General features: G+C 33.7%; 1 long non-coding RNA gene across 1 annotated transcript in view; it reads left to right on the top strand.

Annotated features, from left to right (window-relative positions):
* LOC141553952 (uncharacterized) overlaps window positions 1-26,193 on the top strand; it is a 37,657-nt gene extending 11,464 nt beyond the window's left edge. The window contains exons 2-3 of the long non-coding RNA XR_012485738.1: window positions 25,312-25,386; window positions 26,126-26,193. This is a non-coding gene — a long non-coding RNA (uncharacterized LOC141553952). The remainder of the gene's footprint in view (window positions 1-25,311; window positions 25,387-26,125) is intronic.
* The last annotated feature ends 597 nt before the right edge of the window (window positions 26,194-26,790 follow it).

Below are 26,790 nucleotides of genomic sequence, written 5' to 3'. Positions count from 1 at the left end.
CAGTTGAATGAAACAGAAAGGAAAGCATGGTTGAAAATGAAAAAATATTAAGAATTAATAAATGACTGCTGCTGAATTAATACTAGAAAATAAGAAATGACCTTCATAAAGATCTGACAACCGAAGGTAGAAGATTGATATTGATTCCCCTACAGGCTAGTGTTGACTTTTTTGAAGTTGGAACAGACAGAAGACCATTAAGAACAGCTTCTAGTATTATTGTTATGAAGAAGAAATACTTGTCATGGGCAGGGTTGTACAAAAACTCACACACTAGAAATTTTGCTAACCTCACTTTATTCTTTACTTGTTTGTTTGTTTCTTTCTTAGAAAACTGTCTGTCGAATTTGTTGTCAATGCTCCAATTCTCTATGGTATTTCTATGTGTATTCTATATGATATTTATCTTGTATCTATCTGATGTCTTTTTTTTTTGGTAGCAACACTGTATAATGATAAAAAGTATTGGAGTTGGAATCAGGAGAAATCTGGGTTCAAATCCAGCCCCTGATACTTATAGGTCATATGAACACAGGTGTATAAAGTATAAAAGCATATACTTTTTTGGGGCCCTAGCTTCCTTTTCTGTATGAAACTTTTGTGCCAGACATGTCTTATTATGAAAAAGGGCTGAGTACATTTTAGTTGATTTTTTTTCACCCTTTTGACTGAAATTCATTTCCAACAAATCTGAGAAAATGTATATTTTGTAAAAGGTTTCTCTTTGTCCAACTCCTTATTTACAAATACATAGAAAAAACATTTTTAAAGCATCTATTTTTAAGTGCTTTACAAATTTACAAATATTTATTCTAGGGACATAGGGGCTATTATTATTCATATTTTACATTTAAGGAAACTGAGGCAAACAGAAGTTAAACAGCTGGTTATACAGCTGGTAAAGTGTTTGAGATTGGCTTTGACTTAGGATTTCCTGACTTTTGGTTCAAAAGTCTATTTATTGAGCTATCTAACTATCTCTATCATTACAGAAGAAAGTTTTTAAGAAAAAGAGAAAAACACAACAGAATCCCTTAAGAGCAAACTTTAATCTGAAAAAATGCATGTAAATTTCTAGAGCCACACATCCCTAATATGAGGGATACTCTAGCAAAAGTCCCCTCCTCAGTTTTGTCTTGCCTCTTTGTTCTCTGTCTGTTTCAAATAAAAGATAGGGTGGTATTAGATTCAGTCTCTCCAACCTCCAATCATTGATTGTGATAATCTAAGCTTTCTTTCCCTAAACATCCTCAGTTCCTTTGACTGATCTCTAAATCTTTTCTTATCCTGGTCATCTTCTTGGGGTTCTCTAATCGTAAAGAATATAGAGATAGGTGGATCATCCATAGTGTGACTCTCCAGTCCAACAGTTTACGAAATGAGTAAATGAGACTTATTTCATAAATGAAACCAAGACAAGGATCATCTTCCTGTGGCATATTCCTCATGGGAGATAAAAACAAAATCCTCAAGAACCCTTCTCTTCTCTACTAGCTTTCCCTTCTTTTCTCTTTTCTTCAATATCTTCTAGATGTCAAGACTATCCATTATCAGACATTATCCTGGGGGTTAGCATACTTCATTTCCTCCACTTTCTCAAATGTGAGGAGGAAAGAAAAAAGAGAGACAACCTCTATATATAAATGAAGAAAAAGGGAATCTTTCTCCCAATGAACAAAACTAGAGAATTTGAAGGCGATTCCAAAAAGATACTCAAATAATTTTTGAGCAAAGCATTATTGGAATATGTATACAGTGTATAAGAGGAAAATGTTGAATTTGATGGGGAGAGCATTCATTTGGATGTACAAAAGTTTATGTTGAAATGTTAAAATATTTGAATATTTAAAAGTCAGTCCCAGTATTAAGTAATTACACATTGTTTTTGCAAAAAATGTTTAAGTGTGATATATTAAAAAGAGCTTTAGAATTGGAATGATAAGATCTGAATTTGGATATCATCCTGCCACTCACTAGCTGTATGCCTTCATGGAACTATTCCTTATCTCTTTCCTATTAGGGTGTCTCACAATTACCATCTATCTTATATTACAAATATACAACATATGTAATTATATTATGTGTTATACTTACACGAATATGTTATGTGTTACACATACTTGTTTATTATATATATTAATATATATTATTATGTCAATCTATGTAACATGTTATATAATATATAAGTATATAAATATAACATAATATGTAATTATGATAAAGTTATATTAGTTGTAATATATTAATAATTATATATCATATATTTATATACATGTACCCATTATGTCCTCCTATAATATATAAGCTTATTGAAGACAAGAACTGTATCATGTTTATTTTTTTATCTCCAACACTTAGCGCAGTTCTTGGTATTTAGCAAACACTTAATAAATACTTGTCTATTGATTGACTGATAGACCATAAGGAAGTAATTTTGTATTTCTAAGTTTCAATTTCTTCATCTGCAAAATGAAAATTGGATGGGTATTCTTTCAGCTCACTAAATCTTTGTAAAAAAAAAAACAATACTTCCTCACTGTTAATTCTGTATGTGACCAGTGTCATTCTGCTGCCCCCTCCAACCTGCTGTGGGAATGATTTATAGCTCTACCATTGTCTCAGGGACTAATGCCCTGTGGGGGCAGGAAGACAATATAGATAATGGAGTTACAAACTGGAACCACACTTCAATCAAAATCAAAAAACAAAAACAAACAAAAAAGCTTAAACTGCAATTATTGATCTTTATCACCATGTTTTTCCCTGTCCCACTTTCTGAGAGTTCCTTTGCCTGGGATGTGAGATTGGTCAGGCTTGTTTGTCATTTTGAATACATCACTTTTTTGTTTTGATTTGTTTTGCTTTTAAGTCATCCCTAATTTATTTTATTGTTCTTTTCATAAATGGTGTACATGAATGTGTCTATGTGTATGTGTTTGTAGGAGACAGGTTTAGTTGTCTCTTTCGATCTAAAAGATGCATTTTGGGGATGCTTAAGATGGCTCAAAGGCTGAGTAAACCCACCATGGGTCATTTTCCTCCCACATGAGACTTATGTGTCTGTCTACCCACTCCTAATTTTTCATTAGAACATAATGATGGCCAGAGGAAAGGGGGGTTTGATATGTGATTTATTTCATTGTGTTCTTATGGTAAGGGTAAGATCTAAAGTGGGAGAGAGCTTCACTAATTTTTTTGGCACAGTAATTTATTCTGCAGTATTTAAATGTTGTAATTTTCACACTGAGGCACACGCTGCCACATCTATCTTCCCCTGGACCAGTCTGTCTTGCTCTTTCTTTTTCATCTGTTTTGTTTTTGCATTTTTTTTTCATAAATTCGACAGATGGCCTCTTGATGAATCCTTGATAATACTGTCATGTAAAGCAGCTAAGACTAGAAATCATCTCACTACAATTTTTCATTGCAAAGAGAAAATTGAACAGAGACAAACATCACTACGTCCATAACAACAGCGACAAAATACCTACTTCATGTAAATAAAGAGGACAAGCTTGCCTCATAATACTGAAACACAAATGCCAGCATCCTTTTAAAGCCCTTTGAATATTTTATGCTGCATTTTGTTCCTCTTTCCAGCCTTGGGTTTGTTTAGGATTTTGTTGATGATTTTTGTTTCCAATTCAGAATGATAGGTTTTAAAAATATTATTATTTTTACAGGCTCTTTCCCATGCCCTCCTCCCCCCTTTTAGGTCTTTATAATTGTGGATCAGGTGAAGTTTGCTTCCCCTCATTTCAAGGTCATGCACCAGTAGGACCATTTTCCTGACTCAGAGGGCACGTAATTTCACAGCCGTGTACTCCTCATTAATCCACCCTGAGTGGGTGCTCAGGAAGTTCCAGATCACAGATTTGTTTTTGTCTTGTTCTCTGACTCAGTGCTTCACAAAAGGATTAGATTAACCCCTTTTGATTGTATTTATATCTTACTGCATCATATTAGAAATAAAGTGATTTCTCCTTTTCTCCCTTTCCTCCCTCTCCTTTCACTTTGTGTCCCCACATCATACACACACACACACACACACACACACACACACACACACACAAACATTTACACATTTACATATATGTGTATATATATACATATACATATATGCATACATACAGAGTATACATATATACGTATATATACACACATATATGTGTATGAATGTATATCTTTAAGCAAATAGGCTGTTGTTGGTTAAATAAAGGCAGGGGTGATTGTTCATTTGCCTGCTGGTAATTGTAGCTTTCCTGTCTGCTTCTCTCTTCCCATCTCTGTTTCAGAGGATTGCCTATTAACATCCTACAATTGCCATTCAGATAAAAACTCGTTGCAATCCAATGGGCTTGAACTGGAACTCATCTGGGTTTGAAGTATTGTGGTACCAAAAGATTAGAATGGCTGAGAAATAGGGAATAATTGCTTTGTTTTGTTTCCCAATATAGGCTTCTAGGCACAGGCTCAGGCTTTTGAGCAGGGAATCAACTCCATCTTTCCTCTTCTCTTTCCCTTATTTTTGGCCCTGAATACTCCTCATTCCGCTAAAGGATTATTGAATAGGTTTATGTGGCGCTTTTTGTAATGGGAGAAATATTTATGTGTGGTATCCTTTCTATGTTAGTTCATAGGAACCATAGCAAGTCCATTTATCTAGACCTTAATGCTACTGAGAAAAGCAATAGAGGAGCAAAAACAAAATACCAGTTTTCCTACTTTTCCTCTATTTCTAGCACCCCAGTGGCTAGTTTGAAATAATTGACTCAGGCTCAAGTTTATACATAGCATACATTAGGATCAGAAACATCTACAAGATGGGAGACAATATGGTGTGATGTGGTGTGCCATGAAAAATAATAGCATTAGAGTCAAAGGATTAGGCTCAAGTCTACTCAATGACTTCTGAGTAAGTTCCCTTAACTATCTGAGCCTCAATTTCTTTGTCCGTAAAATGGCAATAGTGATACACGCACAATTAACCTCATTAGGGTTGTCATGAGGATATAATGATGTTTTGTACATAATTTCTATATAAACAAGAGTTGCAAAGCCCACCATCAGTTCTCTATTTTTTATTCTCTGCAAAGTATACCAATAAAAATCCCAAAGTTTTCCATAAAGATTTTAGAAAAAGAATCTGCAAAAGAATACTTCTAGTTTTGGCATTAGTGGATCTGCCTGGATTAAAATTCAGGCTCTGCCACTTATTAGATATATGAACTTGGATAAGTTAGAATGAGATTGAACTAGATCAGGAGTTTTTAAACTTTTGTGTCATGGAACTCTGACTGTGGGCTGAAACCTATGGACACCTTCTCAGAATAATGTTTTTAAATGTATACAATAAAATACAATGGATCACAAAGGAAATCACTAATACTGAAATACAAATGTAATTTTTTCCTACCTAATATTCCAGACCTCTTAAAATTTGATCACATACCCCACATTAAGAAACCCTGTACTGAAGGATCTATAGATACTTTCTAGTCTTAATTTAATTTAAAATTATTCATTTTCTATACCTTTTGCCTTTCCTTTCACACTAGTCTATCCCAATATCTCTTTTCATTAATTAAAAAGAACCAGGAATTTACATTTTAAAGCCTGGTTGGCAGGGACTGTATTTAATTTCATGTTTAGTCCAGGATTTGTATAGAGTTCTAGTAGAGGAGAAAACAAGTCAAAAAAAAAAAGGTCATGTGACCAGCTGGGTTGGCAGTAGCCAATGGGTATGATAAGGTAAGATATCTGCCATTATTTTATAGGTTTGGGTTTACACAGTCTAAACTCTGGTGGTTCTTTCTCTGTAATTAGGGCAAGTTGCCACTAGGTGATAATGTTAACTTGGTGATGGTGATAACTTGGCCTTTTGGGACCAATACAGTATGGTACCCCCCCCCCCCCATCTCCTTTTTTGAATCTGATAGTAGCACATGGATTCATGCAAATTTGAACAATCATCAGTTTGAAACCAGTAGGTGGGATGCTAAAAGTAGATGGAACCTGTGGATTTGGAATTCACATATCAACTCCACTGCTGGTTTTCTTTGGCAAACCAATTAATCTCTCTATCCCTTAGTCTATTTTAATTTGTCAATTGTGACAGTAATACTGATTTTTCCACATAGGAATGCTGATATAAATAACTTCTAAAAATGACACCCCTTTATTTCCCCCCAACCCCTTACCATATACCAATTCTAAATAACTAGGATTGTGTTAATATGATTACTCTTCCCTCAGGTGAAAATGCATCAGGCACAAAGAAAACAATTACAGTCCCTGTTACAATAACATCACTATTTTAATTTGTTGACTGACTAAATTTCTACTTGGGAATTTACATCCCTTTTGAAGAAGTTGTCTTTTGTAGTTCTGTCTTCCTTTGAGATTTTTCTGCTTTTTTGTTTTTATAACCTAGAAACATATATAGGAAATGTTTCCTTGACACAGGATATGTACGAAATTTGACTATTTCTATTTTCAGGAAATCTAAATTCTTCAGGGGTTGCCATTATTCCATATTTACAAATGAATTAACGTGTGTATATATATATATATATATGCATTTATGTATATATACATATAAATATATGCACACACACACACACACACACACATATATATATATGTAATAATTCCTGATTAGGATGCAATGCATTGAAAAAAAATTTTCTACTCAAACCATTTTTATTTTTTTCTTTTCTTTGAACTCCTAGATGAGTTTTGCAGGAAAGTATTAGTGAGTTTTCCAGCAGAAAGTTAAGAATGCCCATTTTATGTTCCAAGAGAGGCAGAGGCATCAGCTGTTTGCAGCTGTCCCTTTGGGATCACAAAAATCAAACAACAATATCTCTGATATGGACAAGGCCTGGGCTTCAATTATTCAGGAAGAATCAGTGAGGAAAAGAAAGCAATATGCCAGAGTGGACTGGACACAGGATTGAGAGTGAAAAACTCCAAATTGTAATCCCTGTTCTATCTTCAATTTATTATATGACATTCTGCAAGTCACTTAACCTTTCTATGTCTATTACCTCAGCTGCAAAAAAGCCTCTTGCCATGTGGTGGAAAATATGGAAAGTGTTCCCTTAATCCTCTACCTGTTCAGTTTTATTGGGTTTAGGCAACCCTTAAGAGATTTTAAGACTTTGAATCACAATGAGTCAGTTAATCAAGCAGCATTTACTGAGTGTTTACTATTTACCTGATACTTGGTTCTGGAGAAACAGAACAAAAAAAAAAAGGTGAAACTAATTCTTCCTTCAAGGAGCTTATATTCTATGGGAAAGGGTGAGCCACATTGCAAAATATACAGAGAATTGACTCTAATTTATAAGAAATCAATCCATTCTCCAATTGATAAATGGTCAAAGAATATGAACAGACAATTTTCGGATAAAAAAATTGAAACTATTTCTAGTCATATGAAAAGGTGTTCCAAATCATTGTTGATCAGAGAAATTCAAATTAAGACAACTCTGAGATACCACAACACACTTGTCAGATTGGCTAAGATGACAGGAAAAGATAATGATGAATGTTGGAGAGGATGTGGGAAAACTGGGACACTGATGCATTGTTGATGGAACTGTGAACAGATCCAACCATTCTGGAGAGCAGTTTGGAATTATGCTCAAAAAGTTATCAAACTGTGCATACCCTTTAACCCAGCAGTGTTACTACTGGGCTTATATCCCAAAGAGATATTAAAGAAGGGAAAGGGACCCCTATATGCAAGAACGTTTGTGGCAGCCCTTTAGTAGTGATTACAAACTGGAAATTGAAGGGATGCCCATCAATTGGAGAATGGCTGAATAAATTATGGCATATGAATGTTATGAAATATTATTGTTCTGTAAGAAATGATAAGCAGGATGAATACAGGGAGGTTTGGAGAGACATACATGAACTGAGGCTAAGTAAGGAGATCATTATACATTTCAACAACAGTACTACATGATGATCAATTCTGATGGACTTGGCTCTCTTCAACAATGAGAGGATCCAAATCAATTCCAATTGATCTGTGATGAACAGAACCAGCTACACCCAGAGAAAGAACACTGGGAAATTAGTATGGACCACAACATAACATTTCCACTCTGTTACTGTTTGCTTGCATTTTTATTTTTTTCCCTCAGGTTATTTTTACCTTCTTTCTAAATCCAATCTTTCCTGGGCAACAAGATAACTGTATAAATATGTATACATATATTTAACATATACTTTGACATATTTAACATGTGTTGGACTACTTGCCATCTAGAGGAGGGGGTGGGGGGAAGGAGGGGAAAAGTTAGAACAAAAGGTTTTGCAAGGGTCAGTGTTGAAAAATTACCCATGCATATGCTTTATATATAAAAAGCTGTAATTAAAAAATAAAATAATAAAAAAAGAAAAGGGTGAGCCATATGTACGGTAAATTCAAATAAATACAAAATAACTTTGGGGGAAGAGAGTCATTAGTAAATGGCAGGATTAAGAAAAGGCTTAGTGAAAGAGGTAAGACTTGAACTGAATGTTGGCGGAAGCTAAGTATTTCAAGAGGGTAGAAATAAGAAGGAGAGTATCAGGATGAGGGAACAGTGTATACAAAGGTATAAAGATTAGAGATAGATTTTTGTAGGAAAATAAAGGGGCCCAACTGGGAACATAGAACTCACTAAATGAAGTTCTACATAATAAAACTGGAAAGGTAAGCCAAAACCAGACTGTAAGGGATTTGAATGTCAAACTAAGGTGCTTGAATTTCATCCTAGAAGCAACAGGGAGTCCCTGAAACTTTTTTGATTAGGGGGGGATACCAATGATAAGATCTGTGGTTTAATAATTTCACTTAGGCAACTAAGTAGAGAATGTATTGGAGAAGGGAGAGACAAGACAGGGAGACCAGTTATGAAACTGTTATCATAGTCCAAGAGATGGGTGGATATTTTAGAGGAGAGAAGCGGTTGGATATAAAAGATATGGAGGCAGAACTGACAAGGCTTCGTGACTAATTGCACATGGGCAAAGGGCAAAGAGCAAAGGTTGTGAATCTGGGTGCCTAAAAAGATGATGGTACTTTTGATAGATATAGGAAAATTAGAAGGAAGGGTGGACTTGGGGTGAATGGTAATGTTATGCTTTGGATATGCTGAGATATACAATAGGAAATTAATAATGCAACATTGCTGCTCAAGATAGAGACTAAGAATGAATTTATAGATCCAGGAGTCATTTGTCAAAATAATTGAAGTTTTAAGAGCTGATAAAATCATGGAGAGAGAATTTAGAGAGATTAGAAAAGTTTAGGATAGACTCTTGGAAATATACCCACAAAGGGAAAGAACATATTGATCCCAGAAAAAAGATGGAGAAGGAGCAGACATTTAGGTAGGAATAGAACTAAGAAGATATAGTGTCATAAAAATCCAAAGAGAAAAGTATTTAGGAAGAGAGGATGGCTAACAGCTGCTGGGATGTTCAAAGGATGAGGATTGAGAAATTAATCTAGATTGACTTCCTAATTTTATTCATAAAGAATTGGGTATTCAGAGACATAAACTACTAATTGAGTTCATACAGGTTAGTAAGTTGTAGCACTGGAATTCAAGTCATATCTACTCTAAAAAAATCTTCATTCATTCATTGATTTATTTATTTCACATTATTATAGTTTCCTCCAGTATTTCTCTTCCTCCTAAGAAACCATCCCATAAAGCAAGTAACATCTATTAAAGGAAAAAAAAAGGAAAAGAAAATAAGCATAACTGATCAATACATAAATAAAGTTGAAAATATACTCAAGGTAAAATATTTGTTGACCTTCCACATCTGCAAAGGATTGCAGTGGAAATGTCTCTTCATATCTCTTCTTTTGAATCATGCTTGTTCTTTTTAATTTTGCAATATTCCACAACTTTTGATTTTTCTTGTAGTTGCTCTTTTTGTTTATTTTGTTGTAGTTATCATGTATGTTATCAAACTTAGAACTCTTTTCATCATGCCAAATGAAATAATAATTGTAAAAGAATTTAATGCACATAGTACAACCTACTATATTAGTTGTTTTTATTACCATGCTAATTCTCTTTGTCACTCTCTTTTCTAAATGCTTTCCTCTGTTGACCCCTCCTAAAGTAGACAAATCTTAACTTTCATAATCCTTCTGAAATTGTCATTTTCAAAGTCTAGTTATTTACACAGCCCAGATGATAAACTCTAGAGAGCCCCAAATTATCCCTAAACAAATCTTATAACTTCTTGATCTTGCATGTAATCATGTAGATCAAGTTCTAAAGATCTTGACATTTATACCAAATAGTCATCTTCTCTCATCTCTTTTTACATATTGATGGACAGCCAAGATGAATTTTCCCATGTATCACTGGAATTTGGTGGTTGTTTCTTTGTCAAAAGATATATTGGTTTATCTATTCAACCCCTACTCTCTTAGGGGGACTGTGACTTGGGTCCATAAAACAAGGAGCTTTCCCCCCTTCAAATGAAAACTTATTTTATGTGTATATATATATATATGTATATATATACATATATATATATATACACATACATACATATACTTTTCCACTCATTACCATTTTCCTTTCAAACTTACATTTCATTGTTTTGTATAGTATATATGGTCTTGAAATTATTTTAGAAATTTAAATGCCTGGATAATAATATAAATATTATATTGATTATATTTATATGGTGTTTTACAGTTTTTAAGGTATTTTTTCTCATCATAATTGCAGGTCATAGGTAGAACAAGAATTAGTCTATTTTACAAATGAGGAAACTGAGTCCCAGAGTTAAGTAACTTTCTTCTGACATTCTATATTTCAACCAAATTAATTTACATGATATTCCTGGCATGTCATCTCCAGTTTTTGGATCTTTCTATAGACTGTTCTTCATGTCTACACTATCTCTCTTTTCATATCAGAATTTTTAATTCCAATCAAGGCTTGACTAATATACTATTTCTTAAATGAAACTTTTCCTGTATCTGAATCATTAACATTTTCCTCCCCCTGAAATTACTTTGCATATATTTTATTTTTATTTGTCTATTTCTTTGCCTTCCAAAGCAAGCTCCTTGAGATCAAGGACTACTTTCATTTTTTTTTCTCTTTATATTTCTTGTACCTAGGAAAATGCCTGGCACATAATATATACTATATATACATGTACATATGTATGTATTTTTAGGTATATATACATACATGTGTTTGTATATACATGTATGTATATATATATAAATGTGTATGTATGTATGTATGTATATAAATAAAAATATAAAATCTATTATAAGATTAATTAGTGTGAAAGGCAGGGATTGGTAATCATGGAACAAGGATTACCATGGTTAGCCTCATTACTCATGGTTAGTTTCATCACTAACTAATCAATCAATAAGCATTTATTAAGTGCTTACTATGTTTCAGTCATTTTACTAAGCCTTAGAAATTTAAAAAAAAAAGAAAAAAGAAAAAAGGAAAAGAAAAGGTAAGCAAACACAAAACCTCATACCCAAATCCAAAACAAAGTAATCCCTTATCTCAGGAAGAGATAACTTTCAAAGCAACATCTGCAAAGGCTACTTTGCAACTCCTTCAAGTGTTAGGATCCACAGTGGAGGCTCTCAGAGAATTGACCTGCCCCTTCACTTAAGCACGATCCTTAACAGTGTACACAGCATTTCTTTGTGAGAAGGACTAAGATTTTGGAGGACTGGAAAGCCTTCTTCTACAAGGTGGGAATTTGAGATTTAAAAGAAAATAGAGAAACCAGGAGACAGAAATGAGGAGGGAGAGAATTCTATGCATGGGGACAGTCATAGAAAAAATAGAGAAAAAAATGTAAAATTGGGAGAGGAAACTAGGAGCCAGGAAAACTTCTGAAATTTACTAGCTATATGACCCTGGACAAGTCACAACCTCTGTTTGCCTGTTTCCCTAACCATAAAATGGGGATAATAATAACATCCATCTCAATGGTTTTTTTGTGAGAATCAAATAAGATAATAATTGCAAAATACTTAGTACAGTGCCTGGCACATAGGAAGCATTACTATAGAATATTATTATTGGATAATTTGAGAAGAGCTCAGGATTTGTTTTTTTTGTTTTTTTTTTTTTTTTTTTTTTTTTTTTTTTTGAGGGGGGATGGAGACTTCATCTTAATTTCTACTTGAATAATGTAGGCTTTTATATATATATATATACATACATATATATATATGTATGTATATATATATATATTTTTTTTTTTCCTCATCTAAAGTCAATGTATATAAGAATTTTCTACTTGGAAATTCTTGCCAAATAAGGCAAAACTGTAAAGTAGAGGTTTGCCTTTAACCACCTTCTATCTTTCTTTCTCTGATGATTTGCAAAGCTTCAGCTACTAAATAGATCTGTTATCTAAAGTCCTCAGTTTTTTTTTCCAGGTTTCTAGATTTCTTCTCCCTACTCCAACTCTGGGAAGTGCTTTCTCTCCAGATTATTTCCTCCTTTTTCCTTCTATATTCCCTAATATTTCTTTCCTTTAGGTAGTTGTTAGAAAAAAAATCTTATGATAAAAGGAATTTTCACTAGGCTGTAAATGATCCATTTAATGTTAAATCTCTTTGAATATTTGCTTTTTAACAAAGCAGTTTGTTTGCAAAAAGAAATGAATCTTTAATGACTAAATTTTGCATAAAGGATTTTTTCAAATTAGTTAACTATTTTGGCGACAATTGAAGTTAGTCCAAATTTTGGATCTGATCCTACTATGGGGAAGAGAAAGAGAATAAGCATTTATGTGGTTCCTACTATGTGCCAGGCCCTGTCCTAATTATTTTGGGAGTAATATCTCATTTGATCCTCACAACAGCTCTATTAGGCAAGTGCTGTTAATATTCCTTTTTCACAATCTGGCAAAATGAGGCAAACAAAGATAAAGTATCTAAGGCCATATTTGAACTCAGGTCTTCCTGACTCTAGACTCAATGCAAGTCACTTAAATTCTCTAGGTCTCAGTTTCCTCATTTTTAAACCAGGAAGTTGGATTAGTGTACCTCTCAATCCTCATTTTATTCTCTTGTCCATTATTTATTTTTCTTCCTTTTATTTGAATTGTTTAGTACCTGGCTTGATATAGGGACCTCCCAGTGAGGAAACACCTTGCTTTGAAATTTAGAATTTTAGAGAGCTTCCCTGGAACCTTAAGAAATTAAGCTGCTTACTTGGTCAAGGTTGTGCCATCAGAAAACATGAGATTGGATCTGAAGTTTTTCTAAGCAACGGCTCTGTATCTTCTATCTTTCTTATTGTCTTAGACTTAGAGTTAGCATCATGTAAATATTAGCTATTACCATTTGAAGATTTTGTTATTAAACTTTTAAAAACATTATGTTTTAGTTCCCCAATTAGACTATAAATTTCTTGAGGACAGGGATTATTGTCCACCTAGCAGTAAATGCAATTTTCTGTGCAAAGGAAGTGCATAATAAATGCTTGTGAACAAATGGAAAAATTTGGGGACTTTATATCAAGAGGTAAGGAAGATAATTTTTTGATAGTAGGTTGAGGGAGAATTCCCCAAATCTGCCAAATATTTTTAAGATTTTACTTTATAAATGGAACTTGTGGGTTTGACCATTCCATCCACAAAAGCAGGACACGACCCCATTGTACTTCATATTCTCATACCATTCTTGTCCCTATGGGGCTACAAAATCTTCAGAGGATCTACCCAATATATTGATATCTTCATTTGGTTCTTTTAATATTGTAAGGATGTTTGGTTTTTCCCCTTTTGATATGATTTTTCTTGCAAAGCTTGATGAATATGGAAATATGTTTAAAGAATTGCACATGTTTTGTTTAAGGGTGTCTGTGACATCCCTTTTTATGGTGGTAGGGAACTGGAAACTGAGTGAATGCCCATCAATTGGGGAATGGCTGAATAAGTGATGGTACATGAATGTAATGAAATATTATTGTTCTATAAGAAATGAAGAGCAGGCTGATTTCAGAAAGTCCTGGAGAGTCTTTCATGAACTCATGCTAAATGAAGTGAGAAGAACTAAGAGAACCTGGTACTCAGCAGCAAGAAGATTATGTGATGATCAGCTGTTATACACTTAGATTTTTTTCACCAATGAGGTATTTCAGGAAAATTCTAATAGTCTTGAGATGAAAAGACATCTGCATTTAGAGAGAGAATTATGGGAACTGAATATAGATCATAACATAGTATTTTCACTTTTTTTGTTGTTGTTTGCTTGCTTGTTTTTTCTTTCTCATTTTTTCCTCCTTTGATCTGATTTTTCTTGTGCAGAATGATAAATGTAGAAATATGTTTAGAAGAATTGCACAAGGTTAACTTTTATTGTATTGCTTGCTGTCTTGGGAAAGTGAGAGAGGGGAAAAAATCTGGAACATAAGGTTTTGGAAAGGTAAATATTTAAAACTATCTTTGCATGTATTCTGAAAAATAAAAAAGCTATTATTATTAAACATAAATAAACAAAAAGACAAAAAATTGCACATGTTTAACTTATATTGTATTGCTTGTTGTCTTAGGGAAGGGAGAGAGGAGGTTTTGGAAACAAGGTTTTGGAAAGATGAAAGTTGGAAACTATATTTGTATATATTTTGTAAAGTAAAAAGCTGTTATTATTAAACATAAATAAATAAGTAAATAAATAAATAAATAAATAAATGAAAAGACAAAAAAATTGCCCACATTGCCCACAAATTGCCCACATGCAAGATGAAAGTTGAAAACTATCTTTACATATATTTTGAAAAAAAAACAACATGTTTAACCTATATTGGATTGCTTGCTGTCTTGGGGAAGGGAGAGAGAGGGAGAGAGAGGGAGAGAAAGAGAGGGAGAAAAATTTGGAATGCAAGGCTCTGGAAAGTAAATATTGAAAATTATCTTTGCATGTATTTTGAAAAATTAAATACTTTATGAGTACTACTCAAATAACCACTGATTGTATAATTCCTTTTTATTAAATGCCTGACTCATCTTCATTTCTAGGTATACTCATCTCCAATAACATTCTCAATGCCGCTTTTCCTATACACATTATCACTGGGATCAAATTATATAGGCTACTTACACTCCCTATGGTAAGATATTTGCCATGTCTTCATCAATATAATTAATAGTAATGAAAATGTAAGAAGATATTTAGGTCTAATGTAAGAAGATGTTTAGGTCTGAACACTGGTTGTAAAGACAATGGAATCAGTCTCATTCTGAGGTTTTCTTTCTATGTGACCTTAGCATAACATCCATGAGACTACAAGGCTCCTTGTATATAATATAAGATATTGGATAAGTGTGTCTCTCAATCCCTTTCAGCTCTAGATTTGAAATCCTTATAATCCTCATTGGGTATCTAGGTGGTGAAATGAATACAATACTGGTCTGGGAATCAGAAAAATGACTTCCTGAATTCAAAGGTGCTGTAAGATACTAATTGTGTGACCCTGGACAAGTCACTTAACCTTGTTTGCCTTGGTTTCCTCATCTATAAAATGAGCTGGAGGAGAACAAAGGCAAACCACTCCAGAATCTTTGCCAAGAAAACTCCAAAAGACGTCATAAAGAGATACAAATGAAAAACAATTGAACAAAATTTTTATTTTCATTGCAAAAATAATATGGCTCTTTAAGATTAGCCAAGATTAACAGCTATTTGGGCAAAGATTTTGTTGAGGGAATTTGGATATTGTTAATTTTTTAATCAGAAGTAATTGTAAAACAGAATATTAGAAAACTAGGAATTTCTTTCCCTTCCAAGGTGTCATGAAGTGATGAAAAAAGAAAGAATAGGATATAAAATACAAAATAATTTAATTCAACAGATAATTATTATAGGCAAAACATTATAGGACACTGTGAAATAAACAAAAGTAAATGTCTTTCTCCTGTTTTTAAGAAATTTAAAATTCAAAAAATTAAACTCAAGCTCAATAAAAATATAGGTATAGAATGGAAGGCAGAGTTTGATAGAATGAAGAATGGAAGAAAAAGACAATTCCATAATGGAAAGAAGCCTGTCTTCCCTAAACTGAATATCTTTGTTAGCACCTAGCACAGTGCTCTGTCAATGTACTTTATAATTGAGAGATTTAGGATTTTGTGAGTTTGAATACTCCTTCCAATTGTATATTGTGGTTTAAAAAATTGTCTTTTGAGTAGTTAAACCAGTGATGAGTTTCTGAGTTCTGGATTTAGCCAGGCTGGCCCTTGAACAGATACACATTCTATCTATGTATTCTAAGCTTTTCCAGTTTGATAAAACCTGCTAGCTAGGGCTACATAGGCATTTTGTGAAAGAACACAGTGACAATGCAAAAATTGATGGTAGACTAATTTTGGTCATTTGGCTATAATTTGGTAATCTCTTCATTATAGCTTATTTCTCTTCTGTAGTCAACAAAATACCATTCTTGAGAGAGATTGAGTTTCACAAAGCATATATTATAGTGTTTGTAATCTTTGCCTTTGTTTCATTAACCAAATTGAAATAGAAGACAGTGTGGAAAGTAAAGAGACCTAAGATCTAGACCCACTGCCACTAACTAGCTATATTACCTTGAATCTTTTACTTAAACTGACTGGATCTCACTAACTGGGACAGCTAAGTGGCATAGTGGATAGAATAGATCTGGAGTCAGGAAGATCTGAATTCTAATCTAGCCTCAGACACTTACTAGCTGTGTGATCCTGGGCAAATAACTTAACCCAGTTTATCTCAGCTGGAACTGGATAGAAAAATGGCAAAGCACTTTCAGTATCCTTGCCAAGAAAACCCCAAAAGGGGTCATGAAGAGGCAGACACAATTGAAAATGACTACATAACAGGAATGTAATAGATATTGGGCTACATCATCTCTAAAACTCTAAACATTGTCTAAATTCCCTCTCTCCCAAATATTCTAGAATTTCTTGAGACTTTCCAGGGAAACTTTTTCCTTGTGATTTTAAAAAATAAGTAGTTTTTTTTGGAAGCCCATAAATGAATGAAATCTTTTTAATATTGTGTACTCATCCATCTACCCTGATTATTGAATCTGAATATTGATTTTATTTCCCTTTAAAATATTCAAGCCAAAAATATTTCCCTTCAAATAATATTTAAAAATATCTGTGGTAACTCTTGAATATCTCTGTAAAGTTTGTGAAGGGGTGGGGAGGAAAGAATTCAAAATGGATCATGTTATATAGGCTTTCTTAAAAATTATGTGTAGAGTCTTATGAAACAATGTCATGTGGGAAAAGCCCCAATTTTACTTTTACAGTATAAACACTCTTTTTCATAAGTCATAATTACTTAGATGTTAATGCCAACTATATTTTTAAAACACAAAAAAATACTTGCTCGCATTGGGGAGTTGTGTCTTAAAAATATGTTTATCTATCTTAGTGAAATTGCTTTCTGTAATCCTGGAAAGCACTTTTTCTTTTTCTTTTCTTTTTTTTTTTTTGAAGCACTTAAGCAAAACAGCTAATGGAAGATCGTGTATTTAAATAATTTACCCTTCCATCTGCTTTGAAGAACACCAGGTGGAGATTGCTTTTCGGGATGAGTCTGCTAAGTGGAAGGAAATCTTTGCTTAAAATAAATGAAAGGCAAGCATTTTACAAACCACATTTTATTGCCCACAGACCTAGACCCTTCTTTCAGTAGTCCACAGGTCCTGCACTCTTGCCTACCACATTCAGATCATTCTGATGAGGGTATGAGAAGGATGAGCAACTGGATGACTTTTTCATTCATTTGATTCTTTCCTCATCCTAGTCTTTTGATCATAAGCACTTTTTGTCTCCTTTTCTACTCCCTTCTGCTTGTCAACCTAAAATCAAAAGGGGCTGCCCCCTTTTCATGGGAGAGAGAGAGGAAGCTGAGCCTCCTGGATGTAGTTCTCCTTGTTGTTGGGCCAGCTGGCAAATTTTATGTTTCCCACTGAGTGTCACAGTGTGTTGTCAAAGGCTTGTTTTTGTGAGTCAACTTCTGATAGGCACTTACTGCATCTTACCTGTCAACTCCACGGTGGACTTCCTCATTTACAGCATGTGGTTTGCAAGCACAGACCAGATCCTTCTAGCCAAGGAGAGTCCAACAGGGCACATGGCTCCACTCTCTCATGCTTTCCAGTTCCTTTTCACTGCAGTTGTCAGACACATTTTTCCCTGCTTGGAGGGGTGTATATGTATCTATGTTTCTGTGTGTTCACCAAAGCAATGTGCATGTGTATTGTTTTAAATAGTAGACTGAAAATTCAGAGATTTTTTATGCTATTTTTCTTAAAAATTCCAAGAAAAGAAGAATTACATTCTTTAGTTTGGTAAAATAAATGTAGTGCAGGTATTACAAAATCTACATGGCAAACTCCATATTGTACCAGTAATATAGTCTTCACTTACTCTGTCTTTAGACTTGTTAGGGATGAAAAATCAACAAAATCTGCAATAGTTCCAAAGTCACATTTTCCAGAGTCAATGGAAGACAAGTTTCAAGAATCTCAAATTTTATTCTAAGCTTAGAAATTAAAATTTTAAGATTACATTCCAAATTTGATAGTATCCTTTCTTTGTTAGAAACAAAAATTAAATTTTGAGGATACCGATTCTGATGAATGTGGGCACCATGAAACTTGTTGACCAGCTCTGTTAGGTTCTTACTAAGTGCAAATGAGATAATGACACATTAGGTTCTTACTAAGTGCTAAGTTGGTACTTAACAATTCTCTAGTTCTGGCCTTTAAAGGGAGTTTTACCTCTTTGAACTTCTGGGGAGGAGCTTAATGTTTAAAAGGAGCAAGTTCATTGGTAGAAGTAATCTTCCCACAAGCCCTTGCATTATCCCATGCCCATTCTCTGGGAGGATAAAAGAGGGCAGCACTCTGGAGGAGGAAAAGTCTACTCTAGGTCAGAGTTGGTGGCAGTTGAGACAGCAAATCTCCTCCCAGAGAGCTATCGGCAGTTTCTGGAGACAACAGAACTTAACACAGCTCTACCTTGGAAAATCATACAAATAGGAGAAAAGTTTACTCGATTTGGATTGGGACTATCACAGATACCACCATGACCATTCTTTTGAAACTGACAGTGGCCATTTCTCTCCCAATATTGCTACTCTGATCATTTTTGTGACATGCTGCTACATTCTATACTTTGCCTTTGATCAGACATTCCAACTCCTGATTGATGAGTTCCTCATTTCTAGGCCCATTAAAATGATCATTTTCCTTGATTGATAAGAGTTCACTATATCTAAGTGTTCCCAGACCCATCACAATGACTGTCTATCTACTATGCATATCGCACCTACTCAGCCCCACTTTCCTGTCTTGCTCTGGAAGCAGTAACAAAGACTACTTTTTTTGAGAGAAAACATTAATTGGTTGTCCAATGTTTCCACTCACCATCACTAGCACTTCCCAGATCAAAACACCCCTTACTATCTACCTTCTGCTATTTTCTCTCCATTAAAATGTAAACTTCTTAGGGCAGGGACTGACAGTACTGTTATTACTTTGCATTTGTTTTCTCACTGCTTAGCACATAACAAGTCTTAATAAATCCTTTCATTCATTCATTCATTTCAGCTAACTCCTGGTTATACATCTTGATTTGGGCTAGGGAGCAAGCCAAATTTGAGCGTAACATGTGTAGACAGAGCTCATTGGGACCTCATTACTACCTTAGTCTGTCTTGAAAGTGACAATTGTATGATTCACTTAGAGTTCCAGCTTGCTCTTGCTCAGTAATTTAAATCACTGCTAGAAATATGGACACGTGGCTGAGGATTTCTATTAAAAAACATAAAAAACCCAACCAAACAAGAATCAAGTTAGTGGATTTAGCACTGCAGCTATAGATTTGTGGTATAAAAAACAAATCTGTATGTATTTATGACAATTCTAATCTATATGGCCCCACAGAGGATCAACTTTATCTTAATGAAATGCTGCAAATATCTTTCATTTCTGTTATCTCTCTTGTACATATTTTCATTTCACTATTGACTTCACAAGAAAAAGAAATAATAATTACTGGATTTGAAATTGGGAGCCTGGGTTTGTACCTTGGCATTGTCTCTTGCTTCTTGTTTGACCTTAGGAAAGTCATTTAACCTATCTGTGCCTCAGATAAAATAAAATAATTGATTGAGATCATCTCTTAGGTCTCTTCTAGTTAGAATATATGATCTTGTTATTAGAACCTTAAGTCAATATTAGGATCAATGGAACGAACTGGGTTTGAAGACTTAGGGGACATGATAATTTTCTTCGGGCATTTTAAGAAATGACAGAGAGAAGAGATTAGATTTGTTCTGTTTGGGCTTCTAGGAAAAAAAAAACAGGAACATTTATGTTAAAAGAAAAAATCCCTACTGAATAGAATTGTCTGAAATACAAAAAGCTGTTTAAAGAAGGGGAAGGTTTCCAAGAAGAGGGTGGTTTACCATTTTTGAATATGTTAGACTGAGATTTATTTTGTCTAGGTCATATTACATGGCTGCTGATGTCTCTTCTAGCTTTTCATAATGCTATGATCCAAGGAGGCATTAATTAAATGATTTAGTTAATCAACTGCATTACATACATTGTCTCCTTTGTATCTTGCAATAATTCTCAGGTAGGTGTTATTATCCATATTTTAGATGACATAAACCATTTAAATCTAAATTCTCCAACTGTTGTTCAATTTTCTACATTCCTTTTTGATTATCTTTGTGTTAGATTTGTTCAATTCTGAGAGAAGGACATTAAAGTCTCCTACTATTATGTTACTATCTAAGACTTTTTATAATTCAGTTAATTTTTTCTTCATAAATTTGTCTACTATGCCATTTGGAGCATAGAAATATAATAATGATATTATTTTGTTATCAATAGTTGTAAATATAATGTAACTTCTTGTTTGTCTCTCTGTTTATTCTGTGAAATTTTTATTTTTACTTTGGCTGATAACATGATTGAAACTCTTGCTTTTTAAAAAGTTTACTAATGTATAGCAAAATTTCCCCTTAGACTCTCATTTTGATTCTATCAGTGTAGGCCATTGTGATTTAGATGTGTTACTTAATCCATTTATATTTAGATAATATTTAATGCCAGTATTACATTTTCTCTGAAATTATATAAAAGAAAATTGTAAAAATTGTATAAAAACAATTTTTAGGATTCATTCATTTCTCATTTCCCTTTTAAATTTTGTCCCTATAATTGGTTTTGATTAAATTAGTTTGATGCAGCTCTAATCTCACTAACACTCTCCCTCTGTTTCTTTTTCTATTTGTCAACTGTTTTGCTGATTTTGGAGGATCTCTTAAATTATTGATTTATATTGGCAATTAAGGGATTGTTTGTCAAGTAGGGAATGGCTAAAGAAATTATGGTATGTTATTATGATAGAATATTATTATGTTATAAGAAATGATGAGCAGGATAGTTTCAGAAAAACCTAAAAAGACTTCCATGAGCTTATGCAAAGTGAAATGTATCAAGTACAAAATAACAACAATATTGTAAGATGATCAATTGTGAAAACCTTTGCTAGTCTCAGCAATACAATGATCCAAAACAACTTTGAAGGATTTATGATAAAAAATGCTATACAGATCTAGGAATTGTGTTTAAATACAGATTGAAGCATACTTTTATTTTGTACTTTATTTTTTGAGGGTTTTTTTTGGGGGTGGAAGAGGGATCTATATTTTATTTCACAGCATGACTTTTATGAAAATGTTTTGCATGACTTTATATGTGCTTTCTTAATAGGGTGAAGTAGGGGAAATATGAAGAAAGGATCTGGAACTCAGTTTTTAAAAATATTAAAAAATTGTTTTATATATAGCTGGGAAAAGCAAAATATTAAATTAAAAAAGGAAAAAAGTTAGTGATTTCTTTTCTGTCTTGTATTAAGATATTTAATACTTACCTTCTTTTTCTCTACTTTCCTTCCCTTTCAGTTACTAGTTAGTTTAAAATCTTTCTTCTCCTACTTGTTTGTTAGCTTTTTTTGTACTCTTTTCTAAGAAAGATTTTTTTTTTATTTTATTCTCTTCATTAATTTTCCTCTCTTCATATCTATTCTGAATTATTCTTTGAAAGATGGGTGATATTCTTATTTATTCTTTTGTTTATTTCTTTTTGTTCCTCCCTAGATTAAAGGTAGTCAGATTCTTCCTTCTCTTTTGACTGGGCAGAATCTGTGTCTGGTTTTTGTTTCAATGGGTTAAGGAAGAGTTTTAGAGTGGGAGGTGCCAGCCAATTATCTCTAGCATGAGCAGAATACTTGTGTGTGTCTCAGGCACAAGTTGATAGGGTTTGTGTCTCTGCTTGAACATAGAGACTGATTTAGGAGGGAAACTGAGTGAATGGACAGTGCGCTTAACGTGTTAATTCATAAGGATTTTTTCTTTTTTTAGACTTTTTGCTTATCCTGCCCTTTGAATTTAACTATTCCATACCTGGCATTTAATTCTTCCTTAAAGGGTCAAAAGCTTTTGAGAACTGAGGAAAAATTTTGTTGACCCTGTGTTTCACCTTCATGATCTTTCAGAGAGATTGGATAAGTGGGTCTCTCAATCCCTTTCAGCTCTAGATTTGAAATCCTTATCATCCTCATTGGATAGTTAGGTGGTGAAATGAATACAATACTGGTCTGATAATCAGGAAGATGACTCTTCCTGAATTCACAGGTGCTCAATAGTCACATACTCTAAGTTCTAGTAATATGAATTCCTTTTGGGCACTTAAATTCCTATTTTCTCCTCACTTCTTCTGGGCTTCAATTCCCTGTTAAACAAATTAATTTTCTATGTCTTTTTTAGTCCAAAGAACATTTTTTCCCATAGAGGAGAAAAAAAATTAGGAAAAGATGGAATAATGTTGTCTACTTACTGTTATTCCTGATCACTGTCCAACAGTCCCTAAGAGGCAATTCTATCTATTCCTTCATTGATATTCCTCTTGTTTTCAAATATCCACCAAAAGCATTTTTGTAATTTTAGCATTCCTAACCAGCCTCAGCTTATTCTGAGATTTAATTAATTTGATTTGTGGCTCAGAATGGAAGCTCCATGTTAACATGGACCAAGTTCAATCTTAGAGGCCTTCTCATTTCTCTCTTTGGAATTCTTGATCCTCCCCTTGTTTTTCCATGGATAGCATTAGAATTTGGCTTTTTTTTTTTGTCCTCATTCAGTAGTCTTCCTGAAAGCATCAACATTTACTTTTTATCTAGTTTTTCACAAAAGATTAAAGATGTTCTAAGTACTTTGCCTAACAATACACTAAATACAAATTGGGCTTTATTTTACCCAACATAAAATGTGAGCACAAAAAGAGCACCCAAATACATAAACAAATGAAATGATTCTTCTACCCTCTTCAGAGTGTTCTCATCTTCTCTTGGGACATAATCTTTTAGATTTATATTACTATTCTATGTCTGGATTATGTAAAGGAAAAAAAAACACTGAGGGGTTTCTGGAGAATTTATTTCTTTCTCTCTACCTCCAGGTTTGATATAATTCTAGAATAGAAATGAAAGAAAAGATGTGAATTTATATTTTTACAGCGTTTGGCATTTCCTTATTCTCACTTTGCAACTTGCTTGGTTTGATAACGCAGTATTATCTGTCTACTAGCACCATTTCAGGCACTAGAGACCTGGTCTCAGAATTTCTTTTTTTTATTCAAGAGCTGCTTCATTGCCATTAGCTGGTCTATCTGCAATTTGTGCCATGGCCCAAGAACAGAATTTATGTCTTTGCTTCGTTATTCCCATTAACTTCTTTTTCTGGGGCCCCTTCATTTCCTGATACATGTGTTTTCATTGATTTTATGGCCCATGGGGCCATCTAGGTTTCAATTTCATTCCCCCAATACTACTTCCTCATTAAAAAATATAAAGAAATAAAATAAGGGGGAAAAACCCTGTGGGATGATAAAACTGGGACCTTGAGGAGGTGATTGGGAAGAACTGAGTGAAGCAGATCTTTCTGATGTTCCAGAATATATGAAATAAGGGGCATCTTCCCCAATTTAGAGAAATGTTGCTTTCTAAGATTGATTGCAATAATTGAATTTTATGAATTCTTGAAGGAAAGGGAAAGAAGTTTTGAACTAATTGACCAAAGAGTGAATACAAGCACATGAAAATCTGGGTGAAAAATGCCTTTTTTTCCTTCTCTTTCTTTTCTTCTATTGACAAGGGAATAAATAGCATTCTGCTCTGAGAAGTTAAGTCAATAAAGAAAAAACCCTAGAGCCCAGTTTCTTAAATTATAGGATATGACCCCAGATAAGGTCTTATAATTGAATATGGGAGTTATGAAATTCTGATTTATTATCAGTTAATGTTGGATTTGTATACCTATTTTATATAACTATATACTTGGAGTCAATTAAAAATGTCCTGGGTGAAAAGGAGTTGTGAGTGGAAAAAGTTTTAGAAGTTTTGCTCTAGAGTATATCTGTTCTTGCCCTACAGCATATACAATAATTTGCTCAGTCCTAGAGTTATACCAACTTCCTAGGGGTTCTCTAAATCTTGATATAGAGAAAAATTTCCCTAAAATTTAAAAGTATCCATGGGTGAAATAGATTGCCTTGGGAGGTAGTAAGCTCTCTCTCAGTAGAATCACAGACCTAGAGCTAGACAATTTTAGAGGTCATCTAGTTGAATTCAATCATTTTGTAGATGAGGAAAATAAGTCACAAAGAGATTAATTGATTTTCCCAAAGTCTTATAAGTAGTAAGTAGAACCAGGTCCTATGACTTTGTATTTTAAGCCTTTGCTACTATGCCATACAGTCTCTTCACTTGAAGCCATGGAATAGGGAACATTACTTGGAAGGAAAGAATTATTGGTTGGTAAAAACCTATTAAAGGATACCAGAGATAGTCATATTCTTATGGTAGATTTTATATTGCTACAACTCATTAACTAAATTTTGCTTCTGTTAGAAATAGACTATCTCTGACCTCAATGCTGTGCCATTGATTGGGGGAGAATCATGGAAATATACTTGTTAATTACAATTTCTTGCTTTTAACATCCACTATTTTTTTTATAAACAACCTCTACAATGCCTCATTAATAACAAGAATTCACAGGGTATGCTTTGGAGGCAGGAGCATAGCTGAAAGGCTCTTCATCTGTACACATGAAGGAATCTTCCTATTTCACATTTACATCTTAAGATTCTTTGCTGCAGTAATACTGAAGAGGTAACTTTCAATAATTATTTCCCCCTTCCTTTCTGCCCCTTTCTGAAGGGAGACCATGATGTTTCTATGGAGAAACCATAATCTCTTGGAAAGAAAAAAATATTCTGCACAAAATCATTGAAGGTAAGTAAACTAATAACACATAGATTTAAATGTTTACTGGTTTGTGTCAGTGTCTGGTAATACAATGAATAATTCATATCAAACTAGTAGAATGTAACATTTACATAAAATAATACTTTGCAAATTTATGGTAAGTACTAATTACTTGCCTTATTTGCCATGACTATGATATTAAATATTCATAAAAATGTGATTATTTCTTTGATTTGGCAGGCATTTAGATTTCTCTACAGCTTTTCACACTGCTAATTTTAATCCAGTAAATTATCTGGAAGAAAACAGTATGCAGCCTCAAAACTGTTCAAAATTCACTCCAACATTGAACACATTATGGACGTAATGATCCATTACAACCAAACTTCAAGAAGGTCTTACAAGAAAACTGAGAATTAAACAAAGAAATATGGAGGCTATCATCATTATTTATCAGATATTTTTATTAGTAGATTTTTTTTCTCTCTGTGCATCATGGACAACTTTTAGAAGTCTTACTTTGATATACATTAATGTCCCCTGAGCCATTTTGTTCCTGTCAGGTATCAGTTTCAGAGAATTTACCTGAATTGCATGGGTTTTCATTTCTTAGCTTGATATGCCCAGGGTTTATTTGTGTGTCACGTTAATGTGAGATCCTGAACTGTGTTTAAGTGCCCTAGAAATGTGTTCTTTATGGATACAGAGGAGGGGGAAACAATGTATTTAGTTCTCATCTCCTTTTGCTTGGGTTTCTCATTTTCAGGCCTCTTGAAACAATGTTGGAGTACTAAAGCAGAAGGCTCAAGTCAAAGGGGAAAAGATTAACATCAGTACTGTGAGACTTGTATGCTTTGCTTTCAGTGAAAGAAAAGAAAATAATATTCTTCTCCCTCTCTTCTCTTTCCTTTTTTCCTCCTCTCTGTATGGCTAATTGGAAGAGGCAGCTATGTGGCACAGTAGGCAGAGTACTGGCCCTAGAGTCAGAAGGACCTGAGTTCAAATGTGGACACAAGAGACTTGACCCTTCCTAGTTGAGTGACTCTGAGCAAGTAGCTTACTCTTATTGCTTTGCAAAAACAAAACAAACAAAAAAAAAACCCGAAAAAAAGGCTAACTGGAGTACTAAAGTGAACTGAAGCTATCTGATCATATTCAGCAATTTTTTTTAGTCCAAAATTAAAAAAAACAAACAAACCAACAACTAAAAAGTGAATGAATTTCAGGACCAAAGAGTATCTAAGAACAAGGGTAAAACATAAGAGGGCAAAGAAGAGATTGAGAAGCATGATTATTGTTCAGCAAGAAATATGTGAAGGGCATAGGATAGCCACATGAAAGGGACATAAACAGATAATCCTATTTATATCCTTGCTTAGAAGACAAAGAAGCCATTATTGCTATATATTTCATTGCTAAATTTGGGAAGTG

This window comes from Sminthopsis crassicaudata, chromosome 1 (genome assembly GCF_048593235.1).
Source record: "Sminthopsis crassicaudata isolate SCR6 chromosome 1, ASM4859323v1, whole genome shotgun sequence".
Lineage (NCBI taxonomy): Eukaryota > Metazoa > Chordata > Mammalia > Dasyuromorphia > Dasyuridae > Sminthopsis > Sminthopsis crassicaudata.
The sequence above is the reverse complement of the archived record's forward strand: the minus strand, read 5'-3'. Positions and strand labels throughout refer to the sequence as shown.